At 38.3% G+C, this 20,372-nt stretch overlaps 1 protein-coding gene across 2 annotated transcripts in view; it reads left to right on the forward strand.

Moving 5' to 3' along the window:
- The window catches only part of LOC129105494 (E3 ubiquitin-protein ligase RNF123), a 114,080-nt gene that overhangs the window by 54,369 nt on the left and 39,339 nt on the right, over nucleotides 1-20,372 (forward strand). The gene's annotated exons all lie outside the window — the stretch shown is intronic.

Consider the following 20,372-nt stretch of genomic DNA (forward strand, 5'->3'; position numbering starts at 1 on the left):
CAACATCTATGCCTTTAACACCATTTAAACAAAAGACATGTCAATCAGTGAGCTTCAGAGGGGCTGATTTTGCTAACTGTAAAGTGTCCTCGTACAACGGCTCTTATGGTATCTTTCGGTAAGTTAGTCCTCATTTTATAGACTTCCGTTTTCACATGAAACAACTTAGTTAGGTTTAGAAATAGATTGTGAAATACTAAGTTTGGTTGAGGTAAAGATTGTGGTTTGTGCAAAAATAACTACAGAAGAGCCGTTACTGAAGTACACAAGTTACGTGACAAATAAATCAATGTTGACTCCTCGATTGACATGAGGAACGCCGTTTGTTGTTTGAAATTCGGTATTCATGATTACGTAGATAACATACGAACCAGTTTTATGGGATATCAACGAATTAGGCTCATTATTTATTGTTGGTTTTGCTACGAATGCTAGATGAGACCACCCTGTACCATTGGACCAAGTCAGGCTAGCCCCTGCTTCCAGTCTTTATGCTAAGCTAAGCTAACCAGTTGCTGACTGTAGTTTTGTTTCGGTTGTACAGAGCGGTATCAATTTGAGCACCTGACTCTAAAAACACCATCTTTTTTAGAGTGGTGGTGTTGACTAGTGTCAGGAATAGTACGCAGATAGTAGAAAAATGACAAAATGAGAGATGATTTTATTTAAGTTTAGATTTGCATGGAAAAAATAATGTATTCCATTGAATAATACATCAGATGTTATTTAATTGTCTCTGGCAGTAATCGCAGCACAATATGCACGAACGAAGGGAACTTCAGGGTTCGGCTCGTTGGCCAGCATTAATGCACCAGTTACAGATTCACTCTCTGCATGTTTTCGACATGTGAAGAGCAGGCGAGAGAGTGAAGAGTTGATGCTCTACAGACATCTGTGTCTTCATCAGTGATGAGGGAAGTTAAGTAGGAAGTCTGATCGTCCGTCTGAGCCAACGAACGGCCTCTCCAGCCCACGTTGTGTTTTTCTCTTATGTAAATTTGTACTCTACCGCTTTCTTTTTTTTAAAGGTGAAGCATCACTTAAGGTGATCAGATTCCCAAAGTCTCATCTCATGAATTCAGAAGTGTGTCGTCCACATGATTAGATAATCAGAGACATTTAATGAAGTCCTCCTTTTTTTTTCTTCCTTCTCTCTGAGATTCAGTCACTCTGATGTCTCCACAGCAGCTGGTTGGATTAGCTTAGCATAAAGACTGGAAACAGAGGGAAACTGCTAGCCTGGCTGTTTTTCACTATAATATATAAGTCCTGCACCTCTATGGAAACGGCACAATCACGGCTAGAAGTAGAGTGAACTAAAAAATGTATTTTGTGCAGTATAACAAAGTTACAATGCGATGAATCATGAAAAAGAAAAGTATGCAAGTTGAATGTCTTTGGTCCTTTCTTCACTGCACTGTGTTCAGCAGCCTGAAGGTTCTCTCAAAGATTCACAGAATTTTTTTGTCACATGACTGTTGGTCTCAGACAAATCAATCATGGCTTCCTAGTTGCGCTGAGGAGTTCAGAAGTTAATGTTTTGTTGCAGGATCTGTTCAGAGCAAATGGTTTATTTGGGGCGAAATTTTTAATGGGAAATCTACAGTACCAGTCAAAGGTTTGGACACACCTTCTCATTCAACTACTTTCAATGACGTTAGTTTGTTGAGCATTTGTTTGTTTACCACATAATTCCATATGTGTTCCTTCATAGTTTGGATGTCTTCAATATTAATCTACAATGTAGAAAAACATTTTTTTAAATAAAGAAAAACCATTGAATGAGAAGGTGTGTCCAAACTTTTGACTGGTACTGTAGATTAAATGTTTTTGATGAAATATCACACTTTTACTGACGGAAGCGTTCGTCACACATGATGTGTTCGAGGACTGTCGGAAAGATGAAAATCTGACGATACTGACTTTTTTTTTTTACAGCTTCTGGTTTGGATAAACGTGGTAGTTTTGGCGATTGTTTTTATTCTATCTTGCAGGTGGGCTTTGGGGTTCAGAGGGTTAAATATCACTCAATGGTTCTTGCTGAAAGATTTCAACCCCCAAAAACTATGATTGTGTTTCTAAAGAGACCAACTATAAGTCAAAATGATCGTATAAATATATCTACATACCTTCAGCAAAGTGCTGGAACAAGTGGACACAGAGTACTTTCCTTTATGACTGTCGTACAGTATGATTTTCTCTCAAAGTACTTAAGGGGGAAATGAAGGGAAGCATCAGTTTATGGGGTCCGAGTGATAAAAGCATGAGGTCTTATGTAATTGACCTCAGAAACTCACAGAGAACATCATGAGGGAACATTAGCGCGGCGATCTAATCACTGCGGCCTGTGATCGAATTCCATCAAGGACTCTTCTTTAGTCTGTCCTGCACCTTATGGCTCCCATTATGGCGTCCACACATAATGGTGCTCATTGACCAGTGAGTGTAGAGAACACATCATCGGCATCGTGGTGATGGTATCGACGTCCTGCTTGACCTGAAGTACACGCCGCTGAAAAGTACTTTTTATCTGCCTGCTGGCTACACAATGAATTTCTTCATCTTTTTATACTTCAAGGAGTACAACGCATTACATAGTACATGTAGGCAGTGGTGGAATGTAACTACAGTAAGTACATTTACTCAAGCTCTGTACATATTGTACTTTTTACTGTACCTCAGAGGTCAATATTGTACTTTTTTGGGCGATTACCTTTTAGAGGTACATGTTTTACTTTTTACTACACCTCTTGTCAGAGGTAAATATTGTACTTTTTACTTCATTACATCTCGGAGGTATATATATATTTGACTTTTTACTGCATTACTTTGTCAAAGGTAAATATTGTACTTTTTATGCAATTACCTCTTAGAGGTACTTGTTTTACTTTTTATTCCACTACATCCCAAAGGTAAATGTTGTACTTTTTACTGCTCTACATATCAAAGGTAATTATTTTACAGTTCACTCCACTACATCTTGGAGGTCAATATCGTACTTTTTACTCCACTTCATCTCAACATTCAGTGTATTCATTAACCATATTATAATCCTTTATTTTAGCGTTTAATGTTTATATTGTTTCTCAGTCTTCCTCTCAAAGTCCATAACCCCCCCGACCCCCCTCGAGCCTGCAAGCGGTAACACATAGTGAATAATGAGGCTCATTTTGTTTCTACTTGTGTGATCTTTTCTTTTAATCCATATTTAATGAGCATCGTTGGAGGGAGCCTTAGACTTAGATTGTCATTGCCATCGACTTCTTCTTTGTGCAGTAATTGTTGTGCGTATGAACAAGAAAGACCGTTTTGGGAAGAAAACCAAAGCACATTCTTACCCCTTCAAAACGTTCTTGAGTTAACTCCATGTAGTAAATCCGGTCAGAGCCGCAGCCGGACTGTGACTGTGGACTTGTTTTGCTTCTTTCTCTGTGACTGTGTTGCCGCGCTGCTCGCTGATTAATTGAATGGGAGAAGAGCCCTCGTCCTCTGAAACAGCCTCCAGCTGTGTGTTGAACTAATTTCACGTCCTGATGCGGCCGGCTTTACTAATAGGTTTGGGCCGCTCGTGGGTGTTGAAGTGTTTGCGTGTAATAAATCAGAGAGGCAATCTTCCAGATTTGTTGGAGCTCCTGTTAACCAGCAGAAAGCGACTAACCTCCGTTCAGCTGTGCACCTCTGCACACCGGTTCGTGCCGGGCTCAAAGTCCCGGAAAATAACAAATAAGTTGTTTTAGAAAAGCAGAATATTTTCCATCCATTTTTATAACCTAATGAGCTTTCTGACAAGCTGAAGAAATAATGCTCTCCGGGAGTATATTCAGGGCATGAAAACGTAAACAAAACATTAATTTGATCCATGTCAGATAAAGTTATATATTTCTCTAAGCTACAAACCCATTTGTTACCACTGGAGATCTTTAAAAACACCTCACCAACTTATTTAAGAAAACTTTGCAGTTTATCTTCCTGTATAAAAGTAAACTTTAAGCCCAGTCTCATGGCAGTACGTGGAAATCACTAAACACAATCTACAGGGACACAAATTGTATGTTTTTTCACAAAAACATTGCCAATGGAAAGTCAATTAGGAGCCTTATTCTTAGTGGACACATGAATTAAACGCATCCAGGTGACAAAGGAACCGTCAAAGCGAGTGACCAAATTCATAATAACCAAAAAAACTGACTCTTGGTGGGGGGGAGGGGAGATGGATGGATTCAAGAAACCAACAAAACTTGTTCAAAACCACGCTGTGGTTTTATGATAGTAAAATAGTTCCCGTGACAGTTTTTCTATACGTAATTACTGTACATGGTTATGTTGCCTGAACCTTACTGTTGGTGTTATGCCTTAACCCAACTGTTGGTTTAGGCAACCATCAAAAAAACATACAATTCGTGTCCTTGTACATAATACCAATAGATTGCATTTGGGGATTTTTCACGTACTGCCATGATACTGGGCTGAAAAAATACATGCCTAAACCTAACTAATGGTTTTGTTGCCTCAACCTAACTAATGGTTTTGTTGCCTCAACCTAACTGATGGTTTCGTTGCCTCTGTTGGTTTTGTTGCCTCAACCTAACTAATGGTTTTGTTGCCTCAACCTAACTAATGGTTTTGTTGCCTTAACTAATGGTTTTGTTGCCTCAACCTAACTAATGGTTTTGTTGCCTCAACCTAACTAATGGTTTTGTTGCCTAAACCTAACTAATGGTTTTGTTGCATTAAACCTAACAAATGGTTTTCTTCATTAAACCTAACTAATGGTTTTGTTGCCAAAACCTAACTAATGGTTTTGTTTCCTAAACCTAACTAATGGTTTTGTTGCTTAAACCTAACTAATGGTTTTGTTTCCTAAACCTAACTGTTGGTCTCGTTGCCTTAACCATTTTTTTTTTGTCCAAGATGTCCTTGAAACCAACTATTTCACAAGCTGCCGTGACATCTCCTGTATATTTGGGGTTACTGAAATAAATAAAACACTCTTCCAGTCCCATATTCGTTTGCCGTTGACACAGTTTGATGTAAAGCCCAGTGTAAGATTTTCATCGTGACGTTGCCTCTTAGTGTTTTACTGTGCAGCTTTCTGTTTGGTGTTTTGTTCAGAGCAGCTGTAGTTGTTTTATTGTAAGAGCAACATTTGAGGCTGTGGGATCACAATTATGATGGGATGCAGCCTCAGTCAGGTGTGTTATCTGAGAATAGAAAAGATAGAAAGAGATAGACAGGAGAGGTTAGATAAATAGTTGCAGGCTTAATATGTAGTGATCGGGTATTTTTGCACATCGGTCGCATTCATGTATGAACGTGCATGTTCACAGTACCCACCGACCCAAAACCCCAAAGATTCTGCTTACAAATGTTGAGTTTCATTTTTATCTACACTTACATGCAGGTAAACCGTGGTCCAAACACATGATGCAACGTTAAGCCAGAGGCAGAAATGTTGTGTTGGGACATTTTGTATAAATCATTTCTATACACAAAGTTAAGTCAGGACAGGATTTCAAAGGATAAAAGTGGTGTTCTTCTACATTTATTTACTCGGTAATAACTCTCATGTGCAGATCCAAACCAACAATCTGTCAATACAGACTGACTTCCTGTCTGTGGCAGCTCAAAGCCGATTGGATTATTGTCAGCAGCGGATTATGATTCTGATAACTATGTTTTTACATATTCTACAGGATGTCTTGGACACATTTTTCTTTTTTTACTTTACAGAGATGTGACAACTCCTCAGTCTCTTCTTCTTGCCACATTAAAAACACAGATTTATAATAAAAACCACCAGTTCTAATGTTTAAGTTATGTGAATGAACAGAATCTCACGACCTTCTCCTCTTCACCCTTCCTCTTTTTCCCCCGTCTCTTTCTCTGTATCACCACTCCTCCACCACCCGGCCTCTATGTCGTCACTGATTTATTCTAATGGGGATCTTTGCGGTGGGTTTCGTGTGTCCATCGTGCCCTCCCTCCCCTCCCATCAGAACTATTAACAGCTCTCTCCTCCCTCCGCAGTGTGGAAAAATCAATGGTGCTAATTATTGTCCATTACCTCGAGGCTGAAAGACATCAGAAGCATCTCGCGGCCATGCACAGATTAGATTTGAGACCGAGGCTAATTAGCTTAGCAGCTTTGGACCACGAGAGGCCGGGGCTCTGGGGATGTTGTGTTCCTGCCTGCTGTGAGTGTTATTGCTCTGTGCGATCGCTGCTGATCCATCTGAGCCGCCGGGAGGATTGTTTCTGAAAACGCTCCCGTCGGAGAGAGTTCGTAGTAAGACACGAGACGTGACGCTCGGGTGTGTTCAGTTGGCAAAATTCCCTCAGTTGAGATACTTAACTTAAACAATTCTGAAGACACTATGACCAAGCAATATGTGTTGTTATGTCACGTTTGTTTTGGGCTTCCCAGCAGTAAAGAACATCCCAGCATGCATTGGTCACAGCGTAGAGAGCCTGATATTATTTTGTTGTGAAGATGGAAGATTCAGAAGTTAGAGAACTGCAGACCATGTAGTAATGTAATCTCTGCAATAACTCAAACAGTCCACAGTCTGGCGCAGTATATGGATGATGTATTTCCATTTTCTAATGAATACAGCGGTATATTATACATCCGAGTCACTGTTTAACTCGCTGTGCTGACGGTACACATGGCCTCTCATTTTTTCCAGAAAATATAATGTTGATTTTGGGACAATGACGTAGCAGGATAGCTTGCTTGTCTTGTCGTTAAGCAAACTGTCAGTTTGTACTTATTGTTTGCCAACCTTAGGAATTGTTTTACAAAACTCGCGAGCGAAGCTAGCATCATGCTAATTCATATTTTGTGAACATTTTGATATTGATTTGGGGACAATGTCTTGGCTGGGTTGCTAACAAGATGTACGACAAATTATATTTATTACTGTTTGTCAACCGCGAGCATAACGTTAGCGTTCTGGGTCGTAGCTGAGCCAGAGGCCTCCATGAGCTGTGAGGGCTAGAAAAGTCTCCTGATGCCAAGTCGGTCCGTCCTATTTACTGGAGCAGTGAACAATGCTCGTGTGTGTGTGGTGTGTGTGTGGTGTGTGTGTGGTGTGTGTGTGGTGTGTGTGTTTTATGTGTCTGTCTAACACACAGGGACAATGACATTAGACGTGTTGCATCCATCTTGTTTTGTCTCCATCTCCGTCAGACCTCCGTCCCGTCTGTCTCTCTGTCTCAGCACGTCGCCACTCAATCCAACTCACAAACAGACTTCCCATCATCCTCTCTGCTTCGGTCTGTCTCTTTGTCTGTCAGAGACACACACACACACATACGCAGGTGTTTAAATTGATGCTCTTCCACCCAGCATGCACTGGTACAAAGGGAGAGCGGGGGGGGGGTTAGCAGGTCCCTGCCAGGAAAACACATCTTCTGTTCTCTCAGAAAAATCACTCCAGATCCGTCGTTTATGGAGCGAACCCAGAAAAGCTCTCAAACGTGGAGTTGGTGTAAATACGCTGCGGTGAGTCGTTGTGGCTCTACTGATGGATCAGATGTCCTCCACCGGACACTGAGGGAGAGTTTAACACTCAGACTAATAACATTAATAACATGAACAGTGTGGTTTTTAAAGTTTAAAAACATCTTACGTCAATGTCAGTTACTTTTTAAACTTTTTTTTTTTTAAAACTACAAAACACTGATTTATTTCTTGCAAATGCAGATAATCATAAAAATAATGGGAACTTCCTGTTTTCCTTGTTGCACTAAGCGGTAGAAGAAATGCTGGGGAAATGAATAAACATGAATAATAGTTATATACACTGTGCAACAAGATGAATGTGGAAGTTTCAGTCTGAAGATGGATTGTCATAAAACGAAGCAAAAAAAAAAAAAAAAAGCACAGACATTCATTTTCTCCAGCTGATAAATCCCTCTCACTTTTCCTCCAGAGCCACCATGACGTTGACTTATATCGTTTGACTCATGAATGCAGATTCTGTCGGTAACTGGACAGAGTTTTGGTATGAGAAGCATTCTGGTTTCCATTCGTGGCCCAAGAATTATTGACCAATCATGTTTGAGAGATGGGTTTTGTTGAACTCAGCGTAACAATTCATGTCGAGAGCAGAAGAAGTGGAACCCATTGGCCACAATGCAATCTGGGAACCCATCGACGGTCGGTACTCCAAAATAACCAAGTACCAAGTCGTATTAAAACTTATCCAGTCAAACCTACAGCTACCTGTGTTATATCATCTAGAAAAAAAAGACTATTTGTATGGTTTTGCTCGCGGCCAATCAACCCAAGCGTTCTTCAAATGATCGTGACGTGATTCGCCCGCAACAACAGCAGCTACAAGCAATAAAGCCAGGAACACTGAGATAGCTATCTGCTAACGGTGCTAATTGCTCAAATAGCTTGTGCACAAACGGCGCTAACAACGGAATCCTGCTGGATTCCGGTATGACTTTAAGGCTACCGGTGTGGAGTGACTGCTGGATAGTTGTGAAACAATCCGGTCGTAGATGTTGTCTCTCGACGCCATTATTTTTTTGCATCTCAAGTCGCTAATCAGATTGTAAAAAATGACCTACATGACCAAAATATTGGTTGTTGGCCCCCAGAGGATAAATCGACCTCCTAACGTTGGGCTCCGACTGAAATATCTCAACATCTATTGGATGGATTGTGATGAAATGTTGTCCATCGTTAATGTTCCCCTCAGGATGAACTGTAATAACTGATGATCCTCTTTTTCATCCAGCGGCATCATCAGGTCCAATACTTTGATTTATGAACAAATACCTGCCGAACTACTGACATCATCAGCCTCAGCTGTTCAGAAAGTATTTGTGTTGGACAGCTGCTATAGCACACATACACATATTCAACCATGCTATTCAGCTAGCTGTTGTTTTGAAGCCGATGACCTACAGCTCGTCCTCTGAGCTCTAACGTACGCTCTCCAGCTGTCTCCCGTCACCACAGCACCAAGAGAATGAGTTTATGTCTGGAGGTCATTTACATTATTTAGGAGGTTTTCTAGATTTGATTTGCAAATATTAGAAAAGCACCTGCCTTTGTTCCACCACAATATAAATGCAGATGATCTGTATCTGCATCTCAGGTCTACCATAGCATCAATAATGACCCGTTACTCATGTTACTCATGTTACAGAAGAAGGAGCCGTGACACAAACAGGTTTCTGAACACATTTAATGAACAGTATATTACAGTGCAGCTACATTTCCATCACTTTTAATTCAGTTGTTTCCTAACATGCCATTTAAACATTCATGGTCATCAATAAGAAGACTCTCTAGACAACCACCTTGTTTTAGGACAGGTGTATAATCAACAGTTTGCCTTTTCAATCATAAAAACAAACCCTGTATTATAACAACACATCTGGAGTCTTTGCCCTCAAATCAGTTTGTAATAAAAGCATGTGGCTCGTCAGTTTAAACGGGAGATAAGAGCAGAATGTGATAAGAGCTTAATAGTCTCTTTTGTAGCAAAGTACCATGTTCTCTAGGAATTTAAAGGTAATTGACGTAATCCAAATGAACACAAACATTGGTGCAAAAAAAAGACAAGTTAGTAATTTTGTGCACCAATTTGAATGAAAAACTTTTTTACAGTTGTATTGTTGTTTACTTTTGTCTTCAAACATTTCATACATTATTATCTATAAAACCATTTAGTTACAATCCACTATTTGGATAAATGCTAATTAGCAAATATTAGCATGCTAACAGCTTAACGAAGATGGTGAACACTTTGTTAGCACCATGACAGCATGCTCAGCTAATTTTATAAAAAAATCAACATTATAAGTGGTTAAGTGTTTGTTTTCTCATGCAAGTGTGGAATGTTCCAGTTGAACCATAACTAGTTGTGGCATCCTACTAATAATTCTAAAAAAGAAGAAGAAATCGGTTAATGTTGGAAAACATTAATTACACTTGGATTGTATCGTTAGATATTTTTTCTATTTGATTCAGGGTTTTATTATTTGTATGATTATAAAAGCTACTGTTCAAAGTCGTCACCGTGTTAAAAGATGAAATAAGTCGTTTTGTGTATTATTAATGTTATTAGTATTCATATTATTATTCAGACGTCTGTTTGCTTTCATGTCTGTTTTTATTGAGCTAGTTTAAAATGACAGTATAACTATTGGTTCATGCATTTATGAGTATTGACCATCATCCACCCATCATTCATCCACTTGTTTTGCATATTTGTGTATTTCTTTGTGTGAAATATACGCACACACACACACACACACACACACACACACACACACACACACACACACACACACACACACACACACACACACACACAGATCAGGAATGTTCTTTGTGTTTGTCGTGTAATTATTGAGATTGAAGAGAAGATTGTGTTTTGTTGTTTGGTGATTGAGTCTCAGGGAGGCGCAGTAATTGGACGTTTACAGGGTGCTTCAGGTGTGCGTGTGTGTGTGTGTGTGTGTGTGTCTGTGTGTCTGTGTGTGTCTGAGGTGTGAGAATAGATTGATGTTTTTGTTCTGTAATCTGTTTTATTAAATCTGCGGGACGCTGAGAGATTGAATCTCTTTCTGGGCGATATTTTAAATGAATCAGAACGTTAGTTTTTGCACGATGTTGTGTATTTTGGGACAAACGAGTAGTTAAACGTGAATAAATCATTATTATTTCAGTCAGACAGATGTTGATGGCTATTTTGTGATGACAACTTCAGGTGTTCTAGGTTCTAGTTAAAGAATTTTGATCACAAAACAGACTCATTATTTTCAGTCATGACATGTCTGATCTAGGCATGTGACGATTTGATTTGAAATTTCACCTCAATATTTCTGGCCAAATTAATCGGGATTTACGATGTTTTCCCAATAATCTTCAATTAATGCTTAAAAAATGACACTAACATTGTTTTATTTTATTTCTTATCTTAAAAACACTGGAATTATTTTACCTTATTTTGATAAGAAACTAATATTTTAATTTAATCACAGAAAGGACACTCAGGTTTTTTAAGTCAACAATCCTTTTTAGTGAAAAAGATCTTAAATAAGGTTTTTATAAATCAAAAGGTTTTCCTGTATAAATAAAATATTAAAAGTTAAATAAAAAATAGCAACACTGTATTTATAATATGATAATATATTTTTGATATCAGGTCCTATTTTTCCCATCTTAACAATGTGACTATATTCAGGATTATCTCAATAATGGCAAGCCACAAAAACAATTGAGTTTTTGTCCACCATCCGAAATCAAATCCTATATTGACCCATCTCTTTACATAAGATACTGCGCTGAATATCAGCTTTTTGCCTAATTTAAATATGTGCAAATAACACAGGATTATAATAATAAGCTAAGTTTCTTTTTGTCTTATTTGTTCAGGTTTAGCGGCTGCAAAAGCCACCCAATCCTTTCTCGAATTCACCCGAGGGACTATTACTGAGACTGACACTGACATGTTGAACCAAACAAATCTCTTATTTATAGATATGTATGACATGCAGGTCTGTTATTATTATTATTAACTCTCTTCCACATGAAGACCTTAAATATATCATGTTTCAGTCCAAAACGAAAACCCTGTCATGATTAAAACATGGAGGGACTTAATAATTCACACACAACGATGAGTGTTTGCGTAACAGTGTGTGTGTGTGTGTGTGTGTGTGTGTGTGTGTGTGTGTGTGTGTGTGTGTGTGTGTGTGTGTGTGTGTGTGTGTGTGTGTGTGTGTGTGTGTGTGTGTGTGTGTGTGTGTGTGTGTGTGTGTGTGTGTGTGTGTGTGAGATATACAGCCTGTGTGTCATTGTTGGTGCTAGAGCAGATTTCCCCGTCTTCTCTGTGGTCCTCTGTTACCGTGGAAACGACAGAGCAGCTTGGACGGAGGGTGGGAGACGGCGACGAAAGAGGAAGTTCTAAAGAAAAAAAATGATGAGATGGAGGAGGGGAAGAGGAGGAGAGGTGGAGGATGTGAGGAAGGAAACAGACTTGTGAAGGGTCAGAGGGAGAGGTTTGAGTAGAGGTTTGATGGATAGACCTGAGTGAAAGAAGGATCACACATGAGGTATAGGAGGGAGAGAGAGGTTACAAAGGTTGTAGTAGAAATAACAAAGTAAAGGAAATGGGTGAGAGGCAGATCAGAGAGACATATCGGGGGGAGAAGGACGTAGAAAGAAACAGAATGAGACACTGTCAGATTATTTCATACAAGACAAAATTAAACTGTAAAGATGTAAGACCAGGGACGTAACAATACACTCAATTCACGACATATAATGCACAATATGTTTTTCTCTGCAATTCTTTTAACAAAAAATAGATTTAAGACAAATTATGTCGGAAAAAGATTCCATTGTTTCTCAGGCAAAAATCTAAAAAAAATTCTTTCTATTTTTGTCATAGGGAATAAACCAAACTAAACTAAATGCAAAACAAGACATTTATTTTTCTTATGTCTTAATCTACCAATAACAGAAAACAAACTACACTAAATCAAAATCCTAAATAAAATAAGTAAAGAAGATTTCTCTCTAGAGCCGGTGTCCCTAGCTTTAAATTAACATGTTTTTTGTTCTCTGCAGCTCAAAAGGAGTATTGAGAATTCATTTTTCATATCACCATTTTTGAATCCTCACATATTTGTATCACAAATTTACTGCCTTGCGAAGTATCGTTACATGCCTAATAAAAACAGAAGCAGCGCCATCATGAAGTCTCATTTAGCTGTTGATTATTTTCTCAATTGATTCATTAGTTCGATCAATAAAAACACAAATGTTCAAAGGTGATATCATCTGACCAACAATAAAAAAAATTAAAAAAAAGCCAAACGCAAGGAAATGCATAAGAGATTTCCCAGTTAGGTTTGAACAAATTACTTTTTTATATCTACGTGAATATAAGCCCAAAATGTTCTATATTTTTAGCTCTGTTTTTGGTCTCCACCACCTCTATAGGGAATAATCTGTCTCTTTAGCTGCTAAATACTCCACTCATTTCACAAGCTAGTCTTGAAAACTGTGTCCGTCTGTTTGCTGCTGATTACAGTTAGTTTTTTACAGCTTTCTTCTCTGAAAACGACACTATGAGAGCAGTGAGAGTGAACCAGAGAAGAAAACAATGAGCTGAAACTCTCTATACAGCTTGGTATGGAGCTGCAGATTCAGCTGATCATTATATGCATTATAACCAATTTAATGTGTATCATCCTTATAATTGACTATAATTGAATTGGCCCATCATCACCAGCCGATAGCTCCTGTATGTAACATCAGCGTGGACAGAAGGAGAATTTATGATCGTTTGGCACAACAACAGCAGTAGCTTGGCTCTGCAGGCCTCCGATGCACAGATGGAGCCAAAACAAAACAAGCTAACATGCTAAATAAATGAACACTGGGGTCCGTTCACTTCGACTCTCATTAACATCACTTAATGTAATTCATTTGTTTACCGATGTGACATTTATTTGATTTACTGCGCTGTTGTAGCAGCCTGCAGGGCTTTTCACAGAAATAACGAGCTGGAAATTAAAAATGTGTTCAACCCTGTTCTGATCCGTCGTGTGAGATCAATATTTAAGAGACAAAGGGGATGTTGTCGTAAAATGATGTAATACGTCCGTCCTCACAAAGGCAATCTAAGGCCTTTTGAAACAGTTCAATTCCATTTTTTCTAACTCCAAATATGCAGTAGTAGTTAATTATCATGTTTAATCTTCATTTAAGTAGATGAAACCATAGTTTAGTTTACATCCTCTTACATCACCTAACTAAACTCCTGTTTTAAGGATAATTAAAGGCCTCTCAAAATGACAGCACAACAGCACAAATAGTTGTTTGGGGCTTTATTAATGCCCTGAATGGTGTATATTGCTCCTTTAGGTTTTCTCCAGGATCAAAACAATCCAGTGATAGCTGTCCGTACATGCATTCTCACATTTTCGGAGTGTTGCATTCAGTTGTTTACATGAAAAGTGACAGAAATAGTTGAGCCAAGAATGGAAAAAAATAGCTTTTTGTTGATGCCAGAAATGGGTTAGACTTTGTTTGTTTGTTTGAGGCATGATCTGTCTTGTTGATGTCATTTAGTCGTGCAGCATATTTACAACGTTTGGTGTTTTGAAGTTGTTTGGGTGTTTGTTGAAAAGTAAGAAAATAGAGTATTAGCACTGTCATTTAGGTGAAGCCACTGTTGGTCATGTTTTTAAGAATATATTGCTAAAACATCATTTACTTTGAGTTTTTGCTGATTGTAGCTTCAAATGCTGTTATTATGGATAAACAAGAACTATGTGTTTTTAACTATTAACTGACTAGTACTTGCTGATAAAAATTGCTTCAAATTTGCATTCTTCTTCAAAATGAAAAGTAGCACACACATCATGGTGTATCTCTTCTATCACTGGTTTCAGAAAGTTTAGAACCATAAATGATTTATATATAAACAACGTACAGAACACACTGACTCTTACTTTTCCAATAGTTCTTGAGTCTGCAATGAGAGAAAGAACCGGAGCTACAGAGAGATGTGATTTTATTTACTCTGTGGTTTTCATGAATAAATGATGCGATTCGTTTTAGTGGAGAACGAGAGAGCAGGCGGAACAGGAGCGTCAGATGGGGATTCCTTCTTAATGGATGTTGGGAGGGTTTGTTACGGTGCAGTCACGTAACACATGGTCTCTGTCCTGTGGTGTATTTCAAGCTTCTTTACAGGCTCACGACTCTCAGGTCAGAATTTAAATCACCTGCAGTCTTTGGTTCCTGGAGAAACATTCATTTAACAGAAGGCCAGCTGAACGTTAAACAAATGTTCAAATGATGGTTCTGAACAATAATTTTCAGCAGCTGTTTCCATTTTACGAATTTCAGATGCAAATAAATACAAGCCAACCAATATATTTGCTTTGAACAGTCAAATAATTAGTTCATATCTGTTGCAATTTGGTGGAAACTTAAAAAAGAATATGGTGGTATCCGTGAAATACCAACATTTGTGGTCTTGGTGTGAAAAGTTTGAACGTGAACCGTATTTGACATATTTATTCAGAATAATCAGAATAACGGGGAGTTTAATAGTTTATATGAACCTGCAACATGACATACTGTTTTTCCTCTGTTAACGTTAACTCCAGAAACAGAAAGTCTTTTTTTTTATTCATATCTCGTCTCTGATGACAGAGTTGTGTTCTCTGCAGTCGTTTTACAAGCGCCAACCAAATGTTGACTTGTTTTGAAGTGGAAGCTGAGAATGAGGGAAGACCTCTTCAATATTTAATGGATGCTTTCCCCTCCATTACATGTAAGTGCATCAGAGTGAGAACATCCCTTTTACTTTCCCACATCACATTAACCCTTTCACGCCAGGCACTGATGAGAAGTCTGCCATCATTTAAGTGGAGCTGACAGGAGGACGGACTGTCCGTCACTGTGTTGACCTCAGCTGTTCACAGGAAAAAGTGACGTGTGAAAAATAGGAAAAGGAAAGTTCAACCCGAGTTTACTTTCTCACCTCCACACAGCCGTCCTTCACGGTGTGAGTTGGACCTGAAGGTTTCACAAAGTCACTGAAATGAGTCTGAGATCTAATACTTTCAAAACCACTCGCACTGTTTCGTCATGATAATGATCGTTGTCTGGTTGTAATAAGAAGTCTGGTTGTATAGAAGTCTATGAGAAAATGACTCTACTTCTCTCTTGATTTATTCCCTCAGTAAACATTGTAAACATGAGTTTATGGTCTCAATCTCTAGTTTCAAGTCTTCTTCAATACAGCATGATGTTCATTTAGTAAATGATGCTCCATTTAGAGTCAAACAGACCATAAAGCAGGGGATGCTTTAGGGCGGGGCTACACAGTTTGGACAGGTCTCTACCAGAGACGTATACGGCATCACTACGTCATTCCTCCGCATTTCAAATATGGTCACTTCCATTCACTGGTTGCAAAATAGCCAAGATGGCGACAGCCAAATTGCTGAACTCAAGGTTTCATAACAGCAGTACACAAACCAATGGGTGTTAGTTTAAAACAAGGACTACATCCACCTCTAGGATTCATTTGCATTTGCTTTAGACAATTTTTTAAAAAAAAAATTCAATTTTGAGCTACATTAGGATTGAAACCTGGTTGGTTATCTCAAAGAAAATATATACATAATACAACATCATTTTTTTTTTTTAATATTAAAGGACTCTGTCACTCCTTTTATTAGAACTACAGGTCTACAACTTTTTTATTGTATATTTGTTTCCACGTAGTCAAACTGTTTCTGTTACAAATATGCTGATTAAACTGTTTACAGTGCACCCATTGGTGGATGGATTACTTTGATAGTGAAGGAAACCAAAAAATGGGATGATATCTGCTGAAGTGGATTTATGGAACTATTTTGTTTTATGAAACACTCACATCATCAGCATAGGGGTACATCTCAGGAATCTTCTTTTTTTGTTTGTTTTAAATTGACAGATGTGAGAAAAGCTTTTTAATAAAGTGTGAAAAATACTGATGTGACATCACCACCATGTTTCAAATCTCCCCTAAGTGGGCTGTTCGTCTTTTAGAGTAATGGCCTATTCTTCAGTGTCTAAGCCATTTGCATAACGATCAGTGATTCCCAGCGGTTATTTATGGCTGCTAAGGATCTTTTGTGATGCTCAGTGATATCGTGTTGATTTGAATAATAGCGTGAAGGAAACACAGGAAATAACCAGGGGAGATTTATGATCCGTCATTATGTCTGTGTGTGTGTGGCGGGGTGGGGTATGTGTGCATACTTACCTACTGTTGTATGTTTTGTGTTTAATAATGTATGCTTGTGTGTGTAAAAGCTCCAGTTTAAATGTGTTTTATTTCACCTCCCTACTCAATATCAAAGTAGTAATTATTGCGAGCAGCAGGACTCGTGTTTGGTCAAATTATGAGAAAGTTCTGGTTTTCCAAGATGAGAAAGAATGAAAGAAAAAGACAAAAACAGTGTCATTTTTTGTGGATATTTAAAGGTCGGTTCAGACAGAATATGAGGTTAATATTAGTGGTGATTCACTTCTATGCAAAGGCAATGGTAAGATGTGATTAGATGTAAATTTAATTGGGTTGGGACAAATGTTGGCATGTTTTGTGGCGAAATTAGAGTTTTTTTTTTTTTGTTTTGTTGAAACACATTAATTCTCCAACATGGACGTGTTCTGTCTGAAAGGGTTTAGAAGAGTTGTAATAGGCATGTGAGATAAACCACCTCGCTATATCTGAACCGGTTTAAAGTCAAATAAAGTTTGATTTAGTGGTTTATAAAGATTTGGCTGAAGATGCCATCTCTTGTTTTTCCCCAGAGCTCCTGATCTGTTTACATCCTCCCATATTTTTTTTCCAGACTCAATTACAGCAGCTGATAAACATTTCCTCCAATGTCACAGCCCATTTCACATTCTAGTATACTCAATCCTTTAACACACACACACGCATATATATATATATATATTATATTATATTATATTATATTATTATATTATATTATATATATATTATATTATATTATATATCACGGTGTGGCACATGAGGTAGAGCGCTTGTCCCGTAACCACAAGGTTGGTGGTTCAAACCCCTCTACCGGCAACATGCCGAGGTGTCCTTGAGCGAGACACCTAACCCCAAGTTGCTCCCCGGGTGCTTCATTGCAGCCCACTGCTCCTCCGGGATGGGTTAAATGCAGAGAAATAATTTCCCCATTGTGGGACTAATAAAGGATTGATTATTATTATTATTATTATTATTATTATTATTATTATTATTATTATTATTATATATTATATTATATTATATATTATATTATATAGGTCTTCCTGCTCTTGGCCAAATCTGTCATTTTGCAGTGTTTAGCGTCATGTTTCTCCTTTTTAATGCTCCCTCTCTCCTTTTTAATTTATTTTATGTTTATCTCGCCACTGCTCGAACTCGTGCACTGACTGTGCACGCGCTGCGACCAATCACGCGCGAGGACAGGCAGAGCTTTTCACTGGTGACAAATTGTCTGACTGAGGAGCCAATCTGTTGTTGCTCTTTGACTCTTAATGATCCATAACCAGAAGTAGATGGGATCAGTCTTATTATTGGAGAACGGTAATAACATCTTTGGTTTCCATATTCAGTGTTGGTTAAGTTTTCATTTATACACTTGGCTTGTCGGATCAACTCAACCAACACAGCAAAAATGGGGTTTTAAATGAGGCGGAACAATTCACTTCTAGCTTCATGATTCGCTCATGAAAAAAAGAATTGTCTTTTCATGGTGAAGATGACATTGGTGCATGATGATGATTATGGTGGTGCTGAGAGAAGTGAAGGTGGAGATGATGGCAGTAAAACAACCTAACAGTTGTTGTTGATGTTATTGAGCAAACACACGGGATTTATCCATTTTATTCATCTTTTTTTACAAGATATCAGAAAATGATGTCTTGTGACACAATGGATCTGATCTGCTGCTCTGTATTTATTACAAAACATATTATGACTTTATGTTTTCTTTTGTGCTCCAACTGTCTGTTTTAAAGAAAGAACGTTTATTAAATATAATAGTATCAAAAGTAAATTGAATTAATATGCAGAGTGAACCCCTGGGGTGTTTGATATTAAACATTATTGTTTAGTGGATCAATAAATGCAATCAAGGGAGAAAACATATTTGTCAAGAACATGCAGATTCAGTTTAACAGCCTTAATAGTAAATGTTTAACCTTACAGGAACTTCTGTTTTAATTATTGGAGATCAACACTGTGACTTATTGTCCCTGCTTCATCTAGATGTAATGTTGTCCACAACAACAGAATCTGTTCACAGGAACTAAACCATATTTGATTATTTTCAACTTTCTCGAGTTGTTGAATGTATGGAGATTTGATCTTTCGCCAAGCCCCGCCCACTTCTGCAAGGCTAGTCAAGCTGTCAGAGCTACGTTACCATGGAGCCCACACTGTCACTAACCTCACTCTGAATAAATTATCATTTTTGGAAAAACAAAAAAAGCATTTTCAGAGAGAAGCAGGCAGACGGGTCCACAATGTGAGTTTGAAGGATATATCCAGGATGTCAAACATTTTTAGAAGTGAAAACCGGTTAAAAAGATAAAGATGGAAGCTAAAGCTACAGATCACAGTGTTGAAGTGAACCAGCATATCACCTGGTGATCGAGACAATGAAACACTGTTCCTGTAAAGCCGGTTAGGTCTTCATTCACTGTTGTAATCATCAAAAAGCTAAAGTAGCATGTGTATACTCTCAATATACCTTCATTGGCTAGCGTAGCATAGCAGTGTTAATGCTAGTTAATGATGTGCTAACGTACTCTGCTAATGTTGGCTCCATAAGTTTTTACGTAGAAACGAAACGCTATAGAGAAGTATATCTCCTTCCATCCTCTCCGGGTAACGAGTATCACGATTACACAACGTTTAACCACGACGAGCTCCAAACCCACCAAACCAGCCTGAGCATGAACACAACCTGAAGCCAATACATAAGAGTTCATGGAGCAGAACCGGGTATTTTTCGGACCATGGTCAGAGCTCGCCGATGCTACTCTATGATTGGCCAGTCTGCATTTGAGGGCGGGACTTGGCAAAGGGGTCAACTACTGAGTTTATTCACCTGGTTGAGGCTGAATGTGTTAAGATTGTGGCTGTGCAGACACACACACACACTCACACACTTGATTCTTGGACAGTCCAGATACAGAGGTTTATTAACACACAGGTAGAGACAGGTGGGAGAAAGAGGGTCATTGTGAGGAGGGGGGAGATGCAGTGAATACAGTGAAGAAGACAATAAAAACAAAAAACATGTCTGCCCGACTGTCTACTCAGTCCTGCTGTATATTCACCACACAATGGCAAATCTTTTCTCTGTCACTGATTCATTTCCACATTAGTCTCAGACAGAGTGAAATAAAAAGAAGAGCATTAAAAAGTCCCCGTCTCCAACTCACTGAACAATTGTTCTTTTTCTGCAGCATAAATAATTTCAACTGATGCTTTTAATTTATTTATTCCCCTTTTGTTTTTCTGAACTTTTATACTGACTGATGTTGACGTTAATCATGTTCCAAGGGGGAGGAAGGAAGGAAAGAAGGAAGGAAGGAAGGATAGGGGTAGGGAGTTCAAACCTTATCCTTTTAAAACTGTTTCTATTTTTACTTGATAAAAGATCCTCTTATTCTTCTCTAGCTTGTCTACTCTAAAACGTTTCACATTGTGACAGAGCTACACTACGCAGATTGGTTTGGCTCTAATCAACTGACAAAAATTAAAAAAGGAAACACTAAAAAGCTCTACAAAAAGACATTTTTTTGATTT

The sequence above is a fragment of the Anoplopoma fimbria genome, chromosome 17 (assembly GCF_027596085.1).
Source record: "Anoplopoma fimbria isolate UVic2021 breed Golden Eagle Sablefish chromosome 17, Afim_UVic_2022, whole genome shotgun sequence".
NCBI lineage: Eukaryota > Metazoa > Chordata > Actinopteri > Perciformes > Anoplopomatidae > Anoplopoma > Anoplopoma fimbria.